The sequence below is a fragment of the Protopterus annectens genome, chromosome 10.part0 (genome assembly GCF_019279795.1).
Source record: "Protopterus annectens isolate FY-2018-M chromosome 10.part0, PAN1.0, whole genome shotgun sequence".
Classification (NCBI taxonomy): Eukaryota; Metazoa; Chordata; order Ceratodontiformes; family Protopteridae; genus Protopterus; species Protopterus annectens.
The window spans coordinates 1381783359-1381805989 of NC_056744.1; the positions used below are offsets into that span (position 1 = coordinate 1381783359).

The 22631-nt window shown below is 40.6% G+C and overlaps 1 protein-coding gene across 1 annotated transcript in view; it reads right to left on the reverse strand.

Annotated features, from left to right (window-relative positions):
- Positions 1-22631, reverse strand: part of LOC122813607 (calcium-activated chloride channel regulator 1-like) — a 769024-nt gene that overhangs the window by 107289 nt on the left and 639104 nt on the right. The window lies entirely within an intron of this gene.

Genomic DNA, 22631 nt, shown 5'->3' on the forward strand with positions numbered 1-22631 from the left:
GCTACAGATATTATATTAGAACTTCAGATATTTTATATCTATATTTATTTATTTTACATTTGTTAACCGGGAAATTCCGACTGGACCAGGTCCATTTTCAGTGGAGGCCCAGGGAGAAAAGTTCCGGCATCAAGTATACAAAATACTGTGCATATAGCATAATAAACAAAGTAGGTTACATCATGTATGTTGAGCATATTCATATAGCAAGAAAATAAGTAAAACACTCCAGGTAAGGAATACGTAGAACATAGGTAAAAAGACAACGTCAATTCCAATGCATCTAGCATAATTACAAAAACAGGTTACATCTAGTATACTATGCAAAACAGGTTACAACATGTATGCTGAGCATAACATAACAGGAAGTTAATAAAGCACTCCAGGTAAAGGAGGGTATAGGACATAAAATAGGAAGAAAATGTTAAGTTACAGATTGGTGAGAGTAGAAGATTTGTTGAGTAAGATTTTGCAGTTAAAAGTAGTTTTACAGATGACAACACTTACGGGGAGTTAGAGATCCAGCATGTGATCAGTTGGCAGTTTGGGGAGTTAGTAGTAGTGTGGGTAGGGTTATTTGATACAAGGGCATAACCGGGTACAAAGAAGATGTGATTTGAGGGAGTATTTGAAACTGGATGTGGAGGGGGCAGTGGACACAGATAGGGGAAGAGAGTTCCACTTTGTGGCAATGCTGTTGGAGTAGAGTGCTTTCCCTGCATTGTTGTTAGCCTTGGTGATGGAGAGGAGAGATTTGTCACTAGATCTTAGGTGTCAATTTGCAGTGTAGACAGTAAGTAGGGTGGATAATGACAGGGTTTTATCAGGATATTTGAGGATGTTGTAGGCTGTGCTCAGCTGATGGTAGTTAAGTAGCTGTGGTAGTTCCTTTAGTGCAGTACAGTGATGGGTTCTATAGGTTGTTAGTAGCAAACTTTGTTATTTTATTGTAGCATGATTCTAGTTTGTCAAGGTCAGCTTGTCTGATTTGGGTAAAGATTGGTGCTGCGTATAATAGAGTTGAAAGGAGGTGGGTTTGTGCAAGAGTGATTCTTGATTTTTGTGAGAGAAAGGATTTATGTCTGTATAGAGAGCCTAGCTTTTGTGTACTAGTTTTATGGTTTGTGAGATGTGAACATCAAAGTGGAGATTATTGTCTATTTCAATGCCCAGAAGTTTAGTGTGTTTAGAAGGGGAGATGGTGATGCCATCTTTAGATGTTATGGTAAAAAGAAAGGGGGTTTAGATCTGTTAGGGGCAAATAGTAACAGTTTTGTCTTTTTGGGATTTAGAATCAGTTGGATACCTGATATCCATTTTTCTACTAATGTAAAGTTTTCTTGCGTGAGTGTATGTAGGGTGGTGGGAGATGAGGCAGAGCAGATCAGGGTTGAATCATCCGCATATTGTATGAGTATGGCATGTTGTGTAGAGCTATTGAGGTTATTAGTGAAAATAGAGAATAATAGTGGGTCCAGTATAGAGCACTGTGGGACTCCTATGGTGGTTGGATGTTGTGGAGATAGAGTTCCTTTCCACTGGACTGATTGTTGCCTGTCAGATAGGTAGCTTCTGAACGAGGCTATAGAAGAGGAAGTGAAGGATAGTGATGTTAGTGAGTCTAGTAGAATGGAGTGGGAGACCATATCACATGCTTTTGAGAGGTCGAGGAAAATGGCTGATACATATTTGTTATTGTTTCTGTGAATGTTTACATGGTTAGTGAAGGACAGAAGGGCTGTGGTGGTGCTGTGATATGGTCAGAAACTGTTTTGTGTGGTAGATAGTATATTATGTGTGTTGAGGAATATCATCACTTGCAAGTGTATACATTTCTCAAGAATTTTGGATAAGGGGCAAAGGATGGCGATAGGTTGGTAGTTGGAGAATTCATAGGAGTTACCTCCTTTATGGAGATGGATGATGTATGTGGTTATCCTCTTTTAGCCAGAAGTTATTGGCTTATTTCTGTTACATCCAAGTAAAGTGGTTGAGTTTCTCAGTGTTCTTCTGGCTGTAAATATAGTAACAGCCTATGAACCCGTCACATTGCATGTTGCATCCTTAGTCATTAGAGAGATGGCCACACTAGAGGTGATGGAAATGTATAGGTAGTGTCACCATCACAGAAATGTGTCCAGTGCAGAGTGGTAAAGATTAAATTGAACTATCCAGCAGCACTGTGGTTATCTACCATCAGAACAGACCATGACAGGACTAGAACACGGTACCCTATATCAGATTGCCTACAATGAATACAAGTACTACACTGGTATATTGTTCTTAACAAAGACATGTACAGCTACTGCAAACAGCATGGGTTTGTGACTGATCCACCTACCTGCTGCCAGATTGTAGATGTATATCCTCATTGCTGTCACATGGTTACTATCTGTCACTGTTTCTGCATCTACTCTGTATATGTGGAGTTTTTGTTGTGGTGTGCATCTTTGCTCTGGTGTCTTATTAGTAACATGGACCATGCTACGTACTCTACCTACTGACTGCAATCTTTGATTCAAGGATACACCAACTATCTCTGCACAATTTTACCTGCACCCATCAGCTACCTGTTTTTCCGGATGCCTTTGTGGATCATTTGCCTATGGTTAATGTCATCTGAACACTTGCTGTAGATGGACACCTTTGTTATCAGAACAGAATATCTGCCTATGCATGCTGCCAACTGAATACCTCTGCTATCAGCATGCCTGTACTGTCCTGTAGAATATTTACCTGTGGATAACATTTGATTTTCAGGTTTGACTAGTGCTACCTAGATACTTCTGGTACCATTACAAACCATCTCCCAATGGGAATGCCTCATGGGCACCCCTGTTGCCTATGGCTCCAGCTGTCTGGATAACTCAGCTGCATGCACACAAAAGCAAGTAAATGCAGCTGCTATTTTGGCCATCCTTTGTGTGTGGTGTTGTTCTTATCATACTATCTAGCTGTTTGCTATACCAGCTGGCACCCTCACCCAAGTATGGACATTGCTTTTGTTTTACTCTGAAAGGTCTATTTCTTTGATCTTAGCCTGCTGATCATGCTTCTGGACCCTACATATGCCCAGTATGTGTGTTACTGATAATTATATACTTACAAAAGTGCTTATTGTCATACATATGTACTTGCTACCATCCTATGGCTTTCCTCAGTATATTGTTCTTAAATCACGTAATTTGTACATTATAGTTAGTGGCTGTCTTCCATCTACTTTCCCTGTGACTTGCTTCTATTTGTCACTTGCATCATAGAGATGTGGCCCATCTTCCAGCTAGTTTATCTGTACCTAAATTTTGCTGCTAGAGCTTGCTGTGATGGTTGGTCCTTTCTTCACGTCCTTGTGTCTCTAGGGTTTTGCATCACATAAATGTATCTTACCACATTCCTACAGGATATCACCTTGTCCAGTTTGTTCTTTCTGCACTTTAGTCAGATTACCTGTCTCGTGTTTATTTTAGCACCCTCTGGGTACTCCACATATTTTGGATCCTGCTGAGACTTACATTTCTGTATATCTTGTAAATTTGTTAGTTGTATATTTCACTCCATTTGCACTGTGCTCACTCTCTCTCTCTCTCACTTTCTCTCTATCTGTCTTAGCTGAAATGCTGTCATCCATGCAGCCCAGTACTGACTGTGCAGTTCAGACAGGTATTTAAGATCTGTGAAAATGGTGCATGCATGATTGCATGAATACATTCAGATGTATTGCTCCAAGCTGTCAGATTTTAATGAAAATGTCTGTCATTGGCTTTCTGGCAGGCTTTCCTCAGCATTCACTTTCACAGCAGCTCAAATTCTCCCTTATTTTCTACCATTGCATTTTGATTTCATTAACATTTGTCTTTGGGTGTCTGTTGGGTGTCTTAGAGCTATTTCACTGATGTGACATCTCATAAGCAGCAGTCATACAAGCAGGTGTTAGTCCACTGCCTCACTATCATTCTTACTCCATTTTGTTGTTGTTGTGGCTTTCTTTGTGGTTACTACAGTGATGTATAACAGACAAATTGTATGTATGGACTTGCATAAGGTGTTCCAGCATTCTAAGATGAAAAAGTGCAAGGGCAGGATTAACTCTAATCTGTGGTCACTGCTGAATTAAACAGGTAACTGAGACAAGAAAGGGTTGAAGAACACAGCATAAGCAGAAGATGTGAAGATGTGAATTCACTACGATCATTGCTAGTAGTGATATGAAATATATGGGAGCATGTAACCTTGTCTTTCACATGTAAAGAAATACAGGGGGATGCATTCTGGTAAGCAATAAAGATATTCTTAAATACAATTCTGCAAAGTGTCCGAAGCCCCATCAGCAAGTGTGTGTGTGTGTGCGTGTGTGTGTGTGTGTATGTGTGTGTGTGCGTGTGTGTGTGCGTGTGTGTGCGTGTGTGTGTGTGTGTGTGTGTGTGTGAGATTGTGTAAGTAAGGGTGACAAATACAAAGAGGCAGAAAAAGAGTATCAACCATAACCAGAGGAGTAGCTAGGTCATTTGGAGCTTAGGGTGAAACCCTCATTTGGCAACCCCCCCCCCCCCCCGCCTACACAGCTTGGGGGGGGATACCTTGATAACAACTTTTCACAAAAACATAAGAGAATATGAGGCTCAAAAGCAAATCCAAACAGAAGTTTAATTGAAAGTTTAATGCATTTTCAGAGTTAGTCATTTAACTGTCATGTGATGCATAACCAAACACATCATTGTCTTAGCAATTTAATGAAAAAACACAGTTAGCTCTTCTTTAACATATTAAAAATAAACCATGCAGACTGTTTAATATGGCAGAAGGTTTACTGTGCCATGGAAGTTCCATGGCAGATGGCAGATTAAAACTTCTGCTAGATGTTTGCTATATCTCCTGATGGATGTAATGGCCACAAAACTATGGCTGTCACTTCCTCCTGATTTAAATGATCACACAAAGTATTACCTGACTGCTCATGACACAGGGAAAACAATATTTGCTAAAACAATTTAAGTACTAGTATCCATCTAAAGTACATGTCACAAACATTTCTCTAAGTGCAGAGTACCTTTCTTTACCTGCTCTCTCCCATACGCTTGATACACCTGATTAGCTCACTCATCCTAAACTGTGATTGTGTTTACCATATCATCAGTGCTCTAAACCCAATGATTACACAGTAACCTCTTTGTTTCATCTCACATCTCTGAGTCTCTGTTAACTTTGCTAGCATTGCAACTACTCCAGCACTTTTTTATTCCCCTACTTTAACACTACTTTCCCTTGAATATTCATTCCAATTACGTAACTGCACACACATTTGGCTTGTTAGAGCTTCTATGTATATAGTTAGAGGGTCTGTGCTTACTGAAATGTTAATTACTATTGTTATGGAAGATGCTATTGTACAACAACAGAGTTGCTAAACAGAATATGCAAAGGCTGAATATTTTAATGTCTATGTAGTCACTGTCTTTATTCTATGCGCATAAAAAATCTCATGTTCATTGATTATGTTTGTGACGCCCCTGCACTGGCCCAGAAATCAAGGAGCCACAATCCTCACTACTGGCACCAGTGAGGGATGTGCACATTGGAAGGATGACAAATATAAACACAGTAAAGTACAATTTCCCTTAAGAGCACACAGAGATCACAGTCAGTCTGGGGCTGGTTTCTCCCTCTGTCTCCAAATCCCCAATAAGACTCCCTACTGACACAGCTACAGGGTTAAGATGTCAGCCAAGTGATCAAGCGAAAACCTCCAGCACCCTCTCTGTCCAACCAGTGCTTCGTGTCCCTGGCCCAAGTAACTGACACACACACACACACACACACACACACACACACACACACACACACACACACACACACACACACACACACACACACACACACACTTTGAGATTTGATTCATATACAGACACTCCTGGGGAAGTCTGGCAAAGGTTCACTAGCTATGCCCCCTTCTGCCCAGACTATAAGGTAGTAATCACTGCCACCAACCACCCTTACTTATCAGCTACTCTAAGGCCATTTCCAAAGGGTGACCAATCCTACTGTGTGATACTACTATTATCCAAATGGTAAGTGTGACAAACAGCAAAGCTATTGGAGTGGCCTATACAGTGTCACCAAATACATATGCAAGTACTTTAAGAGCATAAATATCTCTAAACAAACCAGCCACACTTAAAGGGTTTCAATATTTAATAATAATAAATAATAAAAGAACAAGACAGTATTCAATAACTCAATACAGTGACAACAGAGTTCAGAATCATAGGAAATATTTTAAAACAACATTGCAGGACAGTCTCACATAAATACAGAAAACATCTAAACTAATCTTACTATATTCCTATCTAGCTCTAAGAGAAATACTATAGCTAAATCTTACTTACATAGCAAGGCAACTACAGATGAGAAGTGCTGAATGGATGTTTTCAAGTCCAAAAACAAGATACAAAATGCCTAGACTTTCTCTGAGAGATAGTTCTTAAATTAATAATACACATTACTGTTGGGTTAGCTGGATGACATCACTATTTGTCACCTCTGACTTCAGTTCCCAAGCTAACAGAAACTTAAAATGTAGCAGCTCTGGGTCAAAAATACTTATCTCTCAGAAGTTTGCCTAGAACTGGAAGTCGTAAAACAGTTAAACACTTTTACATTTGAAACCTGTAATTATTTATGTTTCCAGACAATAGAAAAAACTTCTAGCTGTAGACATCTTGTCTCCATTAGTGAAAACGCAATCATGAAACTCTTTACTTAGCAACCTATTTTCTTAGAGTTTGCAAGTTAACTCTGTATGTTTAGCCTTTACCGTCAAAACAAACATTTGCATAGGCATATAGTTTATATACATTATTTTCCAGTAGAGTACACTGTGATTACATTCTTGAAGCTCAGTACATAACATACACTTCAACACACACACTTCTGTACCAGTAGTTTAATATACACATAACATAGTGTTATCTTACATTTGTAAGAGCAGTATATAAGTCATATTAATATTCACAAATGACACAGAATTTTTTACAAAATTCCAGATAGCTGGGCTGGCAGCCTCACAATCCCCCCCCCCCCGCCTTGAAAACTCAAGCTAGTTTTTCAAATGACTGTAGACCAGAAGAAACACCAACTGAGTAACCACAAAAAAGGCACAGATGGTAAAATTGTGATCCAAAACTTTGTCAAACTTTAATGAAGGATAAGTGCTTTCATTACTTAACAAAAGTGCTTATCCTTCATTAAAGTTTCTCAAAGTTTTGGAGCACAAGTTTACCATCCGTGCCTTTTTTTGTAGTTTTTCAAATGACACCTGAGAAACATTGCTTGACAGGATTAAGCCTATCTGGGAATACCTTACCTCATTCCCTGTCTTGAGAAGCCACTTGCGTTGGCAGTGCTAACCCCACTGCAGTGCTACACTGTCATATTATATGCTTGCAACCCTAGCCTCCACCTTATTAACTTGGCATTTTTCTGGCTGGCTCGATGTAGCCATGTTAAGGGATTGTTGTCTGTAACTACAGTAAATTCCCTTCCATACAGATAGTGCTGAAGTTTCTGCAGTGCCCATACTATGGCTTGACATTCCTTTTCTACAGCTGCATAGCATTCCTCCCTGGGTTGGAGCCTACAACTGAGATAAACCACTAGTTGCTCTTCTCCCTCTGAAGAAATCTGGCTAAGTACAGCCCCCACCTCATGGTCTGGAGCATCTACCTGCACAACAAATTCTTTGCTGTAATCTGGACTGGCTAGCACAAGGGGTCCTCCCAAAGCTCATTTAAGCTTCTGGAATGCCTGCTCACATGCTGGGGTCCACACTATCTTATCTGGTCTGTTTTTCCTTGTCAGGACTGTGAAGGGAGCAGCTATGGTACTATAACTGGGGATGAGCTGTCTGTAGTACCCTACTGTCCCTAAAAATGCCCTCACTTGCTTTTTGGTAACAGGTGCAGGCCATGCCTGAATGGCTTCTACTTTGACAGGTTCTGGCCTGATCTTACCCCTCCCCACTCTATGTCCCTGGTAGGAGACCTCTGCCATACCCACATAACATTTGCTGGGCTTAATGGTTAACCCTGCCCTCTGTATTCTGCCCAGCACCTTCCTGACATGCTGAAGGCACTCTTATAAGGAATGGCTGTAGAATGCAATATCATCCAGATAAGCAAGGGCAAAATCTCCTGCTTCTACTAGGATACAATCTGAAAAGTTGCTGGAGCATTTTTCATCCCAAAGTGCACCTTTGTGAACTCATACAAGCCAAAAGGAGTCATAAAGGCTGACCTCTTTCTAGCACTGAGAGTCAAGAGCACCTGCCAGTAACCCTTGGTAAGATCAGTGGTGGTAAGATGCTTAGCCCCACCCAGCTGGTCTAGGGCTTCATCTGTCCTAGGCATGGGGTAAGCATCTGACTCTGTGTGACTATTTAATTTCCTGTAGTCCACACAGAACATGGTGCTGCCATTCTTCTTTGGTAACAGCACCACTGGGGGGAGGGGCAGGACTGCTGGACTCCTGAATCACCCCTAGTTCCAAAATTTCCTGTATCTCCTTCCTCAGAGCCTGCTTGACTCTCTCGGGTACCTTGTATGGGGCCTGCTTAATAGGCCTTTGGGGTCCTGTATCCACATGGTACTGCACCAGGTGGGTGCACCCTGGTTTCCTAGTGAACATGTCCCAAACCTCTGTAACACTGCTCAGATTTCTCAAACCTGGGTAGAGGATAGCTGCTGGGACATTGCTACCCCTTCCACTGAGGTGTCAGTCCGAGCATCACTGGGGACATCAGTTACCAGATCCCCCTTAGAATCCTCCTGCAATCCATGGCAAATACTTAGCACAAGGGCCTCCCTATCATTGTAAGGGTTCATCATGTTACCATGGTACAATTTGTGCCCCTGCCTCCAGCCTAGCTGTTCTACCATGTAGTTAACATCACTGAAGTTCCTTACCACCTTGTAAGGTCCCCCCAAGCTGCCTGCAGCTTGTTGTGCCTGACAGGAATGAGAACCATGACATGCTGCCCTACAGTATACTCTCTAGTGTGAGCATTCTTGTCATAACAGACCTTTTTCTGCTGTTGGGCTTCTGCCAGGTTCTCCTGGGCCAAACCCATGAGTTCCCTGAGCTTTGTTCTGAGGTTTAGGACATATGCCAAAACAGACTCCTTGTGGGATTAACACTCACCCTCCCACTCATCTCGAATTAAATCTAGAGGTCCCCTCACCCTATGCCCATACAACAACTCAAAGGGTGAAAAATTTGTGGATTCCTGGGGCACCTCTCTGTAAGCAAACAACAGATGGGGAAAATATTTGTCCCACTCCTTCTTAAATTGGTCTGCAAATGCTTGTATCATCATCTTGAGTGTAGAGTGAAGAGTTTAACCTCTCAACAAAAACATTAGTCTGGAGATGGTAGGGGGTGGTCTTTAGGTGCTTCACTCCACAGTACTTCCACAGACAAACCAGCAGGTCTGACATGAAATTGACACCACTGTCAGCCACTATTTCTTTTGGGAAACCTACCTGCTGAAAATCTCTAGCAAAGCATTTGCCACCTTTTCTGCCTCAATGGAGGACAGAGCCACTGCCTCGGGGTATCTTGTAGCATAATCTAGAACCACTAGGATATACTTTTTCTCTGTGGAACTTGGGGTACTCAGAGGCCCCACAATATCTGTAGCTACCCTCTGAAATGGCTCCTCAATCACAGGCAAAGACATCAAAGGAGCTTTCACCTTGTCTCCTGCCTTGCCTACCTTTTGGCACTGCTCACAGGTCTTGCAGTACCCTGTTACATCTCTGGAAATCCCAGGCCAATAAAAGTTCTGCATAATATGTCTCTTTGTACATTTTATGCCCATATGACCTGCAAAGGGAATATCATCAGCTATGGCTAGAAGTGCCAGATGGTACACTCTGGACACTACCAACTGCTGTATTCTCTCACCCTCTAGCCCTCCCTCAGGGGTCCATGCTCTGTACAATAATCCTTTGTACCAGTATACAGATTCCCCCTTCCCTTGATAATCAGGTGCCTCACTAGCTACCTCCCTCAGGCCTTGTAATGTAAGGTCTGAAAGCTGAGCCTGTCTCAGCTCTCTTTGTAACCCTTCCCAGCTCCCCTTCCACAGGAAGTCTGATATCCTCTGACAGCGGTGCCTCACTGTCAGCCTGGGTACTACTACTCACCTCTGCCCTTGCAGTCACTCTGTCCAAGGGAACATCAGTACCAACCAGCAGCTGTGGCTCACCTTCAGTCTCACTGCTACAAGGTAGCTCCTTCCCTGACGTAACCTCCTCAACAGTCCGGGCTGCAAGTGTGCAGTCTGTCTGGGTCTCCCCCAGGCTACCAGACTCACTTACTTGTATCCAAGCCTGATTGCGTGTAACTGCATGAACACATGGTACTGCATTATCAAAATCATTATCTATCAGGACATCTGCAGGGATATCCTTAAACACACATACTTGCTGGCTTCCTTTTGCACCCTCCCACTCAGGGGGAACCCTAGCCAAAGGTATTTGGAATGGGGCCCCACCTAAAGCTCTGACTGGAGTAGGCTGTCCAAGCAAGTAGTGCTCCTCTGTAACCACTGCAGGCTTCACAATGGTAAGGACAGAGGCTGTGTCTCGCTTAGCCATGGCCTCTTTCCCATTCACTAAGACAGGATATAACCTCTTGTGGTATTTTTATACCCTTGTTGTCTCGAGACAACCTACTTTTGGCATTTTGTCATTCCCACTTACTAGCTCTCCCACCTTTTGTTCCCGACCTTGTCTCTGTGGATATCTATTTGCTACATGCCCCCCCCCCCCACCGGTTGCAACTAAAACATTTAACTCTTGGTCCAGGATGTGTACCTGGATTAGTGGCTTCCCCTGCTAATGGCAGACCCTGTTGGGGCAGTCTGAGCTGGCCACCACGGGTTCCCTTAGACCCCTGAGCAACACTGGGTGTCCCTTTCCTGTGCAGTGATGCCCTGCTTGCTAGGTATAGGTCTCCCTTCTTACCCAACTTATCTGCAGTACAGCATTGTCTATCAGCTAACCAGATTCTCATGTCCTCAGACAAAGTGCTAAGGGCTTGTTCCCTCACCAAAAGGTCTGCCAGCCCTTCAAAAGTGTTGACCTGACATCCACTCACCCACCTATGAAAATAAATGCTTAGTTCAGCAACATATTCACACACACTTTCATATGCCTTGTGTCTATGCTCACAAAACATTTTCATATAAACTTCAGGTGTTAACTTAAAAAATTCGAGCAAACAATTCTTTTCAACATTATAATTTAAAAAGTCAGTATCAGACAGTTTGGAAAGAACAGTTACAGTTTTCCATGGAGTAAAGGGGTCAGGAACTGTACCCAGAGCCCTCGGTCAACATTATAATGTTTACATACCTTCTCAAACATATGAATGAAACTATCAATTAAGTATTGTGCAAGAAATTTACTGACCTTTGTTGCTTCTGGGGTCCGGTTCCTCCCTTCCCCATTACCTCCATGACTCTGGTGAAGAGTCAGCATCTCCTTTTCATGTTGCCTCTGACACTCCTTCTCCTCAGCTTCCAAATGCTTCAGTCTCTCTGCTGCTTCTATTTCCAAATACTTGGCCTCCAGCTCAAGTCTCCTTATCTCCAGATGGATGTTTAAGTCTTCTGTGGAAAGGGTGAGCTTTCCATTTTCTGAGAGTTGTACATCTCCACGGCCAGTCTGATTGTCCTCCTGGTTGCTGTTCTGTGATGCAGCTGTAACTAAAGCTGCAATCATGTCTGCCTTAGTCAGGCTGGCATGCACCAGCCAATCTTTTAGCCTGGCACATCTCAGCCAATTGGTTCCTTGTCAGCTTGCCATACTCCTCTGCTGACATGCTTGCCTGCTCTCCCTGACTAAGCTAACAAAAAAATAAAACAATTGTGATATGAACTCTGAGTGCTCACTGCATGGCTGATTAAGAGTACAAACACCTTCAGTGACCACTGTACACAAGCTACAGGAATTCAATATCCACACCACTACAAGCCATTTAATATGTGATGTGGCTATCTCACCACCATCAACCAATTAATATCTGGTGTGGCTATTCCACCACTGCCAAACAATTAATATGTGATGTCCCTGTACTGGCCCAGTAATCAAGGAGCCTCAATCCTCATCAGTAGCACCAGTGAGGGATGTGCACACTGGGAGGATGACAAGCACACACACAGTAATGTACAATTTCCCTTAAGACCACACAGAGATTATAGTCAGTCTGGGTCTGGTTTCTCCCTCTATCTCCAGATCCCCAATAAGACTCCCTACTGGCACAGCTATAGGGTACAGATCTCAGCCTAGTGGTAAAGCCAAAACCTCCAGCACCCTCTCTGTCTAACCAGTGGTCCATGTCCTTGCCCAAGTAGCTCACACACACACACACACACACACACACACACACACACACACACACACACACACACACACACACACACACACACACACACACATTGAGACTTGATTCATATACAAACACACAAACACTCCTGGGGAATGCTGGCACAGGTTCACTAGCTATGCCCCCTTCTGCCCAGACTATGAGGTAGTAATCACTGCTACCAACCACCCTTACTTATCAGCTAGTCTAAGGTCCTTTCCAAAGGGTGACCAGTCCTACTGTGTGATGTTACTATTATCCAAATTGTAAGTCTGACCAACAGCAAGGGTATTGGAGTGGCCTATAGAGTGTCACAAAATACCTATGCAAGTACTCATAGAGCTTAAATATCTCTAAACAAACCAGCCACAATTAAAAGGTTTCAATATTTAATAATAAATAGTAAAAGAACAAGACAATATTCAATAATGCAATACAGTGACAGAATCACAGGAAATATTTTAAAACAACAATGCAGGACAGTCTCACATAGATACAGAAAACACCTAAACTAATCTTACTATATTCCTATCTATTTCTAAGAAAAATACTATACCTAAATCTTACTTACAGAGCAAGGCAAATACATATGAGAAGTGCTGAATGGATGTTTTCAGGTTCAAAGACAAGATAAAAAGTACCCGGACTTTCTCTGATTGATAGTTCTTAAATTAATAATACACATTACTGCTGGGTTAGCTGGATGGCATCACTATTTGTCACCTCTGCCTTCAGTTCCCAGGCTAACAGAAACTTAAACTGTAGCAGCTCTGTGTCAAAAATACTTATCTCTCAGAAGTTTGCCTAGAACTGGAAGTCATAAAACAGTTAAACACTTTTACATTTGAAACCTGTAATTATATCTATTTCCAAATAATAGAAAAAACTTCTAGCTGTAGACATCCTGTCTCCTTTAGTGAAAACACAATCATAAAACTCTTTACTTGTCAACCTATTTTCTTAGAGTTTTGCAAGTTAACTCTGTATGTTCCAGCCTCTACCATCAAAACAAACATTTGCATAGGCATATAGTTTATATACATTTCTGTTCTTTTCCAGTCGGGTACACTGCGGTTACATTCTTGAAGCTCAGTACATAACATACAGTTCAACACACACTTCTGCACCAATAGTTTAATATACACATAACATATATTTCTCTTACATCTGTAAGACCAGCATATAAATCATACTAATATTCACAAATGACATAGAGAATTATTTACAAAATTCTAGCTAGCTGCACTGGCAGCCTCACAGCTTTATTTTTTTTACTGTTGTTTCTCCCATCCAAATAAAACACATGGCAAATAAAAATGAGCTCATCTTATCCAGATATTAGCTTATAACACCAATTTATCCAATTAGAATTAATTTGGCACCCTCCACATCTATTTGCTGGTACAGTCGTAATGCTAGGATTAGAATAAAAAAATCATAGCTTCATAACTGTGCTATATACAAAAAGTAGCAGTATATGGCATAGTGAGCAATGGCGGCTGACATTCAGAGGTGTTCATTGCTGATACTGTGGATTTGCAATCCCCCATGGATATTGTTTTCTTGTGAGTCATTGTGACCCCATAGGCAACTCATTTGGCAAATACATGAATGATGTGCTGCCAATATGAAATGCCCATGCCTTTCTATTGCCTTTGTAAAATACTAAGCCAGAGTTATCATAGGAAACCTAGGCTAAAGCAACCTATAATCCTAAGTATCCAAAACTAAATGGCAAGAAAAAATGACTTTGCTGTGTCAACATTAAATTCAGCTTGGAGTGTTCACATTTTCAGCCAATAAATGTATGCAAAGTATTTTAGCACAAAAACAGATCCCTCTGTGAAGGTAGTATCTAGATACTTGCAGTTTTTCTGATGTACATTATTAATAACTTTACAGTGAATGGAATGGGCATCAGCATGTTACTCATGCACTGAATTCCATTAAAGTCTTTCCTTCCATGTGAAAAAAATAGTAGTACCACATTATTCTGAATTCTCTGTCTTACCTCCCTTTGATCCACCAAAATATGCACAAGTATTGTTCAACGAGTCATCAAATGAAAAACTGTGCAGTGCAAATTGTATCCAGGAAGTCAAAAGTGCAAATGGAAAATAATTGATGTATATTGCAGCAAAGCAACATGCAATGATTTTGCAACCAAACTAAACCATTTTCAAAAATCCTTAAGGAAATAGCATTCATTTATTCATTCAACTAATAATAATAGTTATTGCCTTGATAAAACAGTGACCTCCATAAAACTATCAGATAAAACACCCTTAATGAATTAAGAACTTATATCCCCCTATTAAACAGAAACATATTCATTGAAAGTCCAAGTTCAACTAATAAATAAAAAACAACCTTGGTGAATTAAGAACTCTTATATCAATCTCCATCCTATATAAATGACCAAAAAAGTCCCTATCTGCCCTATATAACAACAACAAATATATAATAACCAGTACTGGCAGCAATGGCAAGAGGATGCCTCTATGCCATTCCTTATAAATCACTTACCACTTTAATGTTCGAAGTTTCAAAACTTTGATCATCTGGTCTTGGCCATATGAATTTTAAAGTTTCAAAACTTCGATAATCTAACATAGATCTATATATTATAAATGAAAACAATTTTTATTTAATTCTTCAGTGCAGAGTCTGACCTCAAAAAGGCAGCATCCAGGGTGACTGCCCCTCTCGCCTCACCTTTGCTACTGACCGTAACAAGGAGACCAGCATTTAGTTAGATAATTCAAGACCATGTCACGTGCAGATTTGTCTGTCTGCAACCCAAATGTCAAGGTAGTTTTTCAGTTTACATCCAGCCAGCAGAGATGGTCACATCTGTACTAAGATAGCAAGGAGCCAGAATTCACAGTAATAACTGAAAATAGCACTGCACTCCCAGCTACTCTCAATATGTAAAGCATTGTAATAATCTATAAGTTAGAAAGGCATGAACACAAGTCAACTGGTTGTAACTGCTTGAGAACTCATGAGAAGAAAATTACTTTGTTTAATATCTACAAGTTGTTTATATGTTTTAATGCCATGACAGGAATGGATCCCAATCCTCAGTCAATGTTCACAAAATCAGTTTTGCTTCAGTCATTCTTGTTAACCAAGTGTGACCTTCTCAGCATCACCAGTGCACCCAGAATTGCCTTCTTTTGCAGTTCCTGTGGGAATTACATATATGATGTTGCATCCTTAAGTTTGTATAAATATCCAGAATAGCATATATTATGTTGTAGCCTTCTTCAGTTAAAATGATGTCCACATTGCAGTGATTCTTTATCTGTTGCAACTTTCATGTGAGAAAGCTGTAACACCCATACCCAATTTGCTAATTACTATTACTTTCAAGGTGTTGTACATCTCACCAACAGTGCACAACACCCTGGCAGCAGCTGATGTAACCACACCTTTCCCTGGTGTAGCCACACTTTACCCTTCATGAACAAACACCAAGTGAGTCCAACTGAATGCTTCTACATTCCACCACAAACAGAGGCTGACCATGGAGAAGTCAGAGGGGCTACACCTGGTGCTGACAAATAAACAAGTCAGAACTCGATTTAACATCTTCCCAAACCAGCAGATGTGGAATAACCCAAGTGAAAGGCAGGTAATGCACTTACTAAACAGGTGATGACCACTTAGGCGCTGTTCATCAACATTCAGTTATTTCAGATTCTACCATGTTGAGCAATTTGTATGTGGAAAGGATGAACATGGATATTTCAATGTGTCTATATGCTAAGAAGAAAGACTATATATGTATATATATATATATATATATATATATATATATATATATATATATATATCAGGCATAAAAATGCCCATTAACTATATGAAGGCAGAAAGGATGCATGAATATGTGTACTTATAGAAAAGGTTGGTCACTCTTTTCTTCTCTACAATTTTGGTGGAAAGGAGCACTGCATTTTCGTTAAATTGCCACAAACGGTCTCACTATAGTTTTCAGAAATAATTCAGTTTTTCTCACTCTGGCTAATACTATTAATGTTACAAACTTTGACATGAACACGATTTTAACTATTCTGGTAGACATAACAGTCCTTACAATAAGTTCTGTATAGTAAATAAATCACTGCATTAATATCAGTGACAAAGGTAGTAGCCCTGAAATATAGCATTGCTACCTTCTTCATTTTCTACCTCACAATTAGCAATCATACCTAAAAGGAATATCACAGTAATGTTTTGTGACTTATTGATTGAAATGTCAGTAAGTGACCATCTCTGCCAAGGATATACAATAAGATGGGCATGACTAAAACATGAATGTGTTATTATTGGATAAAGAAATACGCAATTAAAAGCTGGGCTCAATAGTAATACTACAAATCTTAAGTTTTACCCAAAATAGTAATAGGGGAAAAGGTATCATTTTATGAATACCATAGTAGTTCCTGAAGGCAATCAGACCCATAAACATATAAACCAGAGGTGCTAGTCCCATAACAGTTAAATGGTTGTGATTTTTCTGCAACTGTAAATATTTTTAGTAGTCACAAAACACTGATCAGGTGATTGCAGATAGATATTTGTCTGAAACTAGGGATAAACATCATGTGTGGGTTTGCATCTCTCCACAATTTACTACTCATTATTTTCAAATCCAAAGTCACTATTACTCAGAAAAAAAAAAAAAATCTGTCACTGTTCCATTTATATTCAAACAAAACAAGTAAATTATGTTCTGTTCTTTCTTTTGTAACTTAAGAGCAGCAATAAAGCATTTCTAAAAACACCTTTCACATTAATTCGGAAGGAGACATGCAGCATTGAAGACAGCTACTACACCAATACTACCCCCCTTTCTGTTTAGAATAATAATTTATTAGTGGTACAAATGAAAAACTCATGATCCCTTACTTTTTATGCATTTGGTTTTCTTTTTAATTACACTATTGTATATTTGTTTTTAGAATATCCCTTTTAGTGATTAAAAATGCACTGTTCTTTAAGGCCTCTGATAACCATATGATAATCTTTGCTCATTTTAGCATAATCCAGGTCACAGGGAATCTAAAGTCTGAATTTGCAAGCAACAGGCATAAGGTTTATAACTGCACCTCCAGTGTTATATCCTGAACAGTAAGATCACATCACAAAGCAGTATCCCTTGAAATAAAGGTAAAAGTAGTCCCCCCAACTAACCGCAAAAACCTTAAAACCTTTTCTAAGGTAAATTACCCCCTATTAGGGGATGGCATAGATAGTTTCCAAACTTCCCCAATCCAGAAAACACAGAAACCTAGGTAGAGGCATACACAAAAGCCCTGTATGACCATATAAACAACTGCATAAAAATGGCAATACCAGAATGAAATACACACAGGTCAAACTGCAAAAACAAGCTACCCTGTTGGACCCCTAGTAATAATAGGTTGTACAACAAAAGAATGAAAATCCTGTCACGATGTATGAGGGAATGTGCACAAGAGAGAAATAAGTCCCTCATTAGCCTAAACAAATAAATTAGGGTACTAGTCAAGTCTATGAAAGCAGACCTTGAGGTAAAAATAGCCTCCAGACCTAAGGATAACCATAAGGCATTTTTTTTAGTTTTGTCCATAATCTTAAGGACAACATCCAGCAATGTGTAGAATTAGTTCTAGATGGCATCACCTACAGTCAGCCAGAAAACCTAGCAAATCTGCTGGCCAACACAGTCAGCTCAAATTTCACCTCCCTATCAATCACAGTTCTCCCCTAAAAAATACCCTCCATCACTCCACTGCCAGTTATCACAAAGATCAGGTTGCCCCTGCGCTCTCTAAAGCTAAAAACATGGCTTCAGTGGGGCCTGACAATATACCAGGTTGCCTCTTAAACAGCTTAAATCAGAACTTACCAGGCCCATTATGATCTCTATTTAACCACAGCCTCTGGACTGGCTTTGTCCTGATAGAGTGGAGGATAGCAACAGTCATCCCTCTGCATAAAGTAGGACCATCTACTGACCCGGCAAATAATAAACCCATACGTTTTACTAGTCTTATATGTAATGCCGTGGAAAGAATAATCATAGGCCTGATAAATAATGACATAGGAGACCTCCAAACTCTGGACTTGACCCAATTCATCTTTATTAAGGGCAGACCATGCTTCCTGAATCTAGTGGCTTTCTGTGAGAAAGTCAGTAAGGCCATGGATGATGGTGATACAGCACATACTGTCTACTTCAACCTGGCCAAGGCATTTGACACAATTCCCCACTCAGGTATTATAAATAAAATCACAAAACTGGGCATAAATCCCTACGTTACTAGAGAAATAGCCAATTGGCTCATGGGCAGGAGACATGTGGTTAAAGTGGGTGAATCCAGATCCAGCAAGAGGTCAATTACTAGTGGTGTGCCACAGGGCTCAGTACTGGGACCACTTCTGCTCAGAATATATTTTTCTGAAGTCAAGTCAAATTTGGAAAGCTCTGAATGGCAAAGTTTTCCAATGACTGCAAGCTGGGAGCAATCACTGAAAGCCCCAATGATGTAGATATCTTCCAGGAGGATCTAAATCAGACAAATGGTTGGTGCCAGAACCATGGTCTAAAGCTAATGCAAAACAATACATTATCATACCCTTTGGGAAGTCAAATACACTGCGAATTACAACATTAATAGTATGCCCCTTAGAGTGGACTCAGAGGTGACAGATCTAGGTAAACAGATAGATAGGAGCCTGAACTTTAACTGCCATGTGACACAGTAGTGAGAAAACCCTTTTATGTGGCACAACTTATAAGTATAGGTATGGCATCCAGATCTAAGGAAATTATAGTCCCACTGTACTCATCCCTCAATAGACCGATAATTGAGTACAATGCACCATTTGGCATATACTTGACTAGGCACTTACAGCATCTGGAGCAACCTCAGAGGTTTCTACAAAGAAAATACAGGGTGTATACAACATGAGCTACACAGAGACTAAAAACCCTATCCCTTTACTCTGTCTCCTGCCAACTATTAAGGGATGACCTATGCCTGACAAATCCAGCCCTGATGGAGCTGCTGCACATCTGTAAGTCAAACAGTGTGAGGGTCACCTGATCTAAGGATCCAAATTTAGTGACTCAAACAATACATGCTGGAGAGACAGATATGTGTCTCAGAGATTGCCCCTTCTTTGGAACAGGCTTCCTAGTCACATTATGCAGAACCCTTCCCTGACCCTCTTCAAACACAGTTTGAATCAATGGATGGAGAATTGCAAATTCACACCTGGGGTAGTGTCCTTTATGAACAGGAGCAATCTGTAAGATACTCAATGCACAGGCACAAATGCATGCCATACTCTTTTCCCTAGAGGCCATATATTGGGTAAACTCAGGTTATATTGGTTAGGTTGTAAGGGCCCTTAGGCAGTTAGCCTAGTAATCTCCTATGAACCTATGAATTTATGAACTAGCCTGGGTAGGATGCCAGTCCATTTCTGGGATAATACACATAAGCCTGTTCATCAATCAGTATCTTGTTGGGATACAATAAGAAACCAGAAACCACAGCAAAGTTGACATTGCCACAAGAAATGCATGCAAATTCTGCACAGAAAGCACATCAGTCTCAAAACAAATCAGACAACTAAGCACAGGGCTGCATTGTACTGTGTCATCTTAATTTCCAAAATACTACAATTGAATTTTTCTAATTTAGGCACTTGTGTTTTGAAGATAGCTATTTAGAGTCATGAGGAAGTATTCACCTAGAAACATTAATGATACTCCTGCAATTATCGTTAACAACTTCAGTGACATTCTACTAAGATTGCATAGTTCTAAATGTAGAGCATGTATCTTGCTCAAGGTTAGTTAATGTATAGTGATAAAGAAATTGCTTCTTGGAAATTTGGTGCAAAGCAAATACATAAAGTACCTTAAATCATTCAATTACAGGTTAAAAGTTCATGCGGATATCAGAGCCAACTCATTCCCTCCAGTACAGCTCTTTTGATTGTGCACCTTTAACTCCTAGTGGGCGTGGCTTGAGCCTTTAAAAAATAAAGTTATCACCGTACAATTCTAACAAATACTCATTGATATAGGTCAAATATCAATACAATTGTGTTTGCCATCATGTACGCTTCAAGATAAAATATTCTGATACCTTGTACAGGGCATGGTTTTGGAATTATTAATGCAAATATGAACAAGCAATATTTGACGCCTAGAGGAGCAGTAGGAGGTAACTGCAGATGCACCTGGAGCCGTCACTCGGATGTAATGAGTTCAGTGAGATCAGTTTACTTTTTAATCACTAAAAGAGATACTCTAAAATCTAATAAAATAATAAATATGAAAGTCAAAGACACATTTAATATGATTGCACTAATGGGAAATAGCACAATATGTATCTCACATAAATGACCAGATAATGGCATGCAAATTAATTTTTATTTGCTAATTATAGCCATTACACATACAAATGATGAAATCAAAAAATGGTGGCACTGTTTATAGGTTCATAGGTGCGTACTAGGCTAATAGCCTTGGAGTCTTTACAAGCCTAGCCCATAGGATTACCCTGGCATTGTGCCACCCGACCTTAGTTCCCAGTGCCTATGTCAAGTAGAGCCACTGGAGTGATCCCCAGGGTGAATTTTCTATTTCCCATCCACTCAAGATTTCTCATGAAGAGGGCCAGTAAGGTGCTCTGTTTGACATGTATGGGAAGTCTATTCCATAGCATGGGCAGTCTCTGGGTTATGAACCTGTCCCTCCAGCATGTTTCTGTTGATTGTGGTAATGAGGTTGAGATCTCTGGAGCATGTGGTGTGGAAGGACTGGGATTTCTTTAGATGTAGCATTTCTAATAGAGCTGGGTCATATATGGCTTTGTAAGTCAAGCAAAGATCACCTCTAGGCAATATGAGACAGAGAATAGTTAGATTTTTTTCAGTCTGACCATTTAGGACAAGTGTTTAAGGCGTAGGATATTCTTTGTGAGGTACTTTTGCGGCCTCTCCAGTTGTTGCAGGTGTCTTGTGAGGCACATGCCAAATGGGGCATTGTGCTCAATGATTAGCCTAATGAGGGAAGAGTAGAGGGAGACAATGACCTCTTTCTTCCTGGATGCAAAACCCTTAGTAATGAGATGTGCCACATAGAAGGACTTTCTGACCAGAGTGGCAATGTAGTAGTCAAAAGAGAGGTTGCTGTCAACCTGTGTTCCTAGATTTCTTATAATGCCTTCGGTGTTCACTGGACTACCATCGATGTGGTAATTCATGGGAACTGGGTTTTTCTCAAAGGGGATGATGACACATTTTTTGGCATTGAGCTTAAGGCCATGGTTCTGACACCAGTCATTGGTCTGAGTGAGGCCTTTCTGTAGGATGTCAACATCACTTGGGGAGTTAATAATGGCTCCCAATTTGCAATTGTCTGTGAACTTTGTCAGCCGGAGTCCCTTTTTGTTGGCCTGGACTTCTTAGAAGTAGATATCAAACAGGAGAGGACCCAGGACCAATCACTGTGGGACTCCACTCTTGACTGGTCGGCAGTCTGACTTGAAGTCAGATACTTTCACACTGTGGGTTCTATCTGCGAGCCAGTTTGCAACCCACCTAGTGATAAAGGAGTTGATGCTAAGCTTAGTAAGTATTTCTATGATTCCTGAGTCGGGAATGGTATCAAAGGCCTTGGCCAGATCGATGTAGGCTGTATGAACCACCTTGCCTTCATCCACAGCTCTGGTGACTGACTCAGAGAAGTTGGCCAAGTTGAGCAGACATGACCTACCCTTCACAAAACCAAATTGGTGAGATCCAGAGTTTGGAGATTCCCTATATCTTTGTTTATTAGGTCCATGATGATGTGTTCCATATCTTTGCATATCAGATTTGTCAGGCTAATGGGGAAATAGTCCCCAGGGTCTATAATCATTCCTCCTTTGTGGAGGGGGATGACTGTAGCAGTGCACCATTCGGCAGGGACAAAGCCTGAGGTGAGGCTGTGACAGAACAGGGCACACAGGTGAGGTGCCAGTTCACTCTGTAGTTCATGTAGAACACAGCCAGGAATATTGTAAGGCCCCATAGAAGCTGTATTCTTGGCCTTGGACAGTGCTGTTTTAACCTGTGCAGCAGAAAGGAATGAAATTAGCAAAATGAGCCATGGTGATGAACTTTTCTTAACATATTTATTTGGTGTATAGGTGTATCAC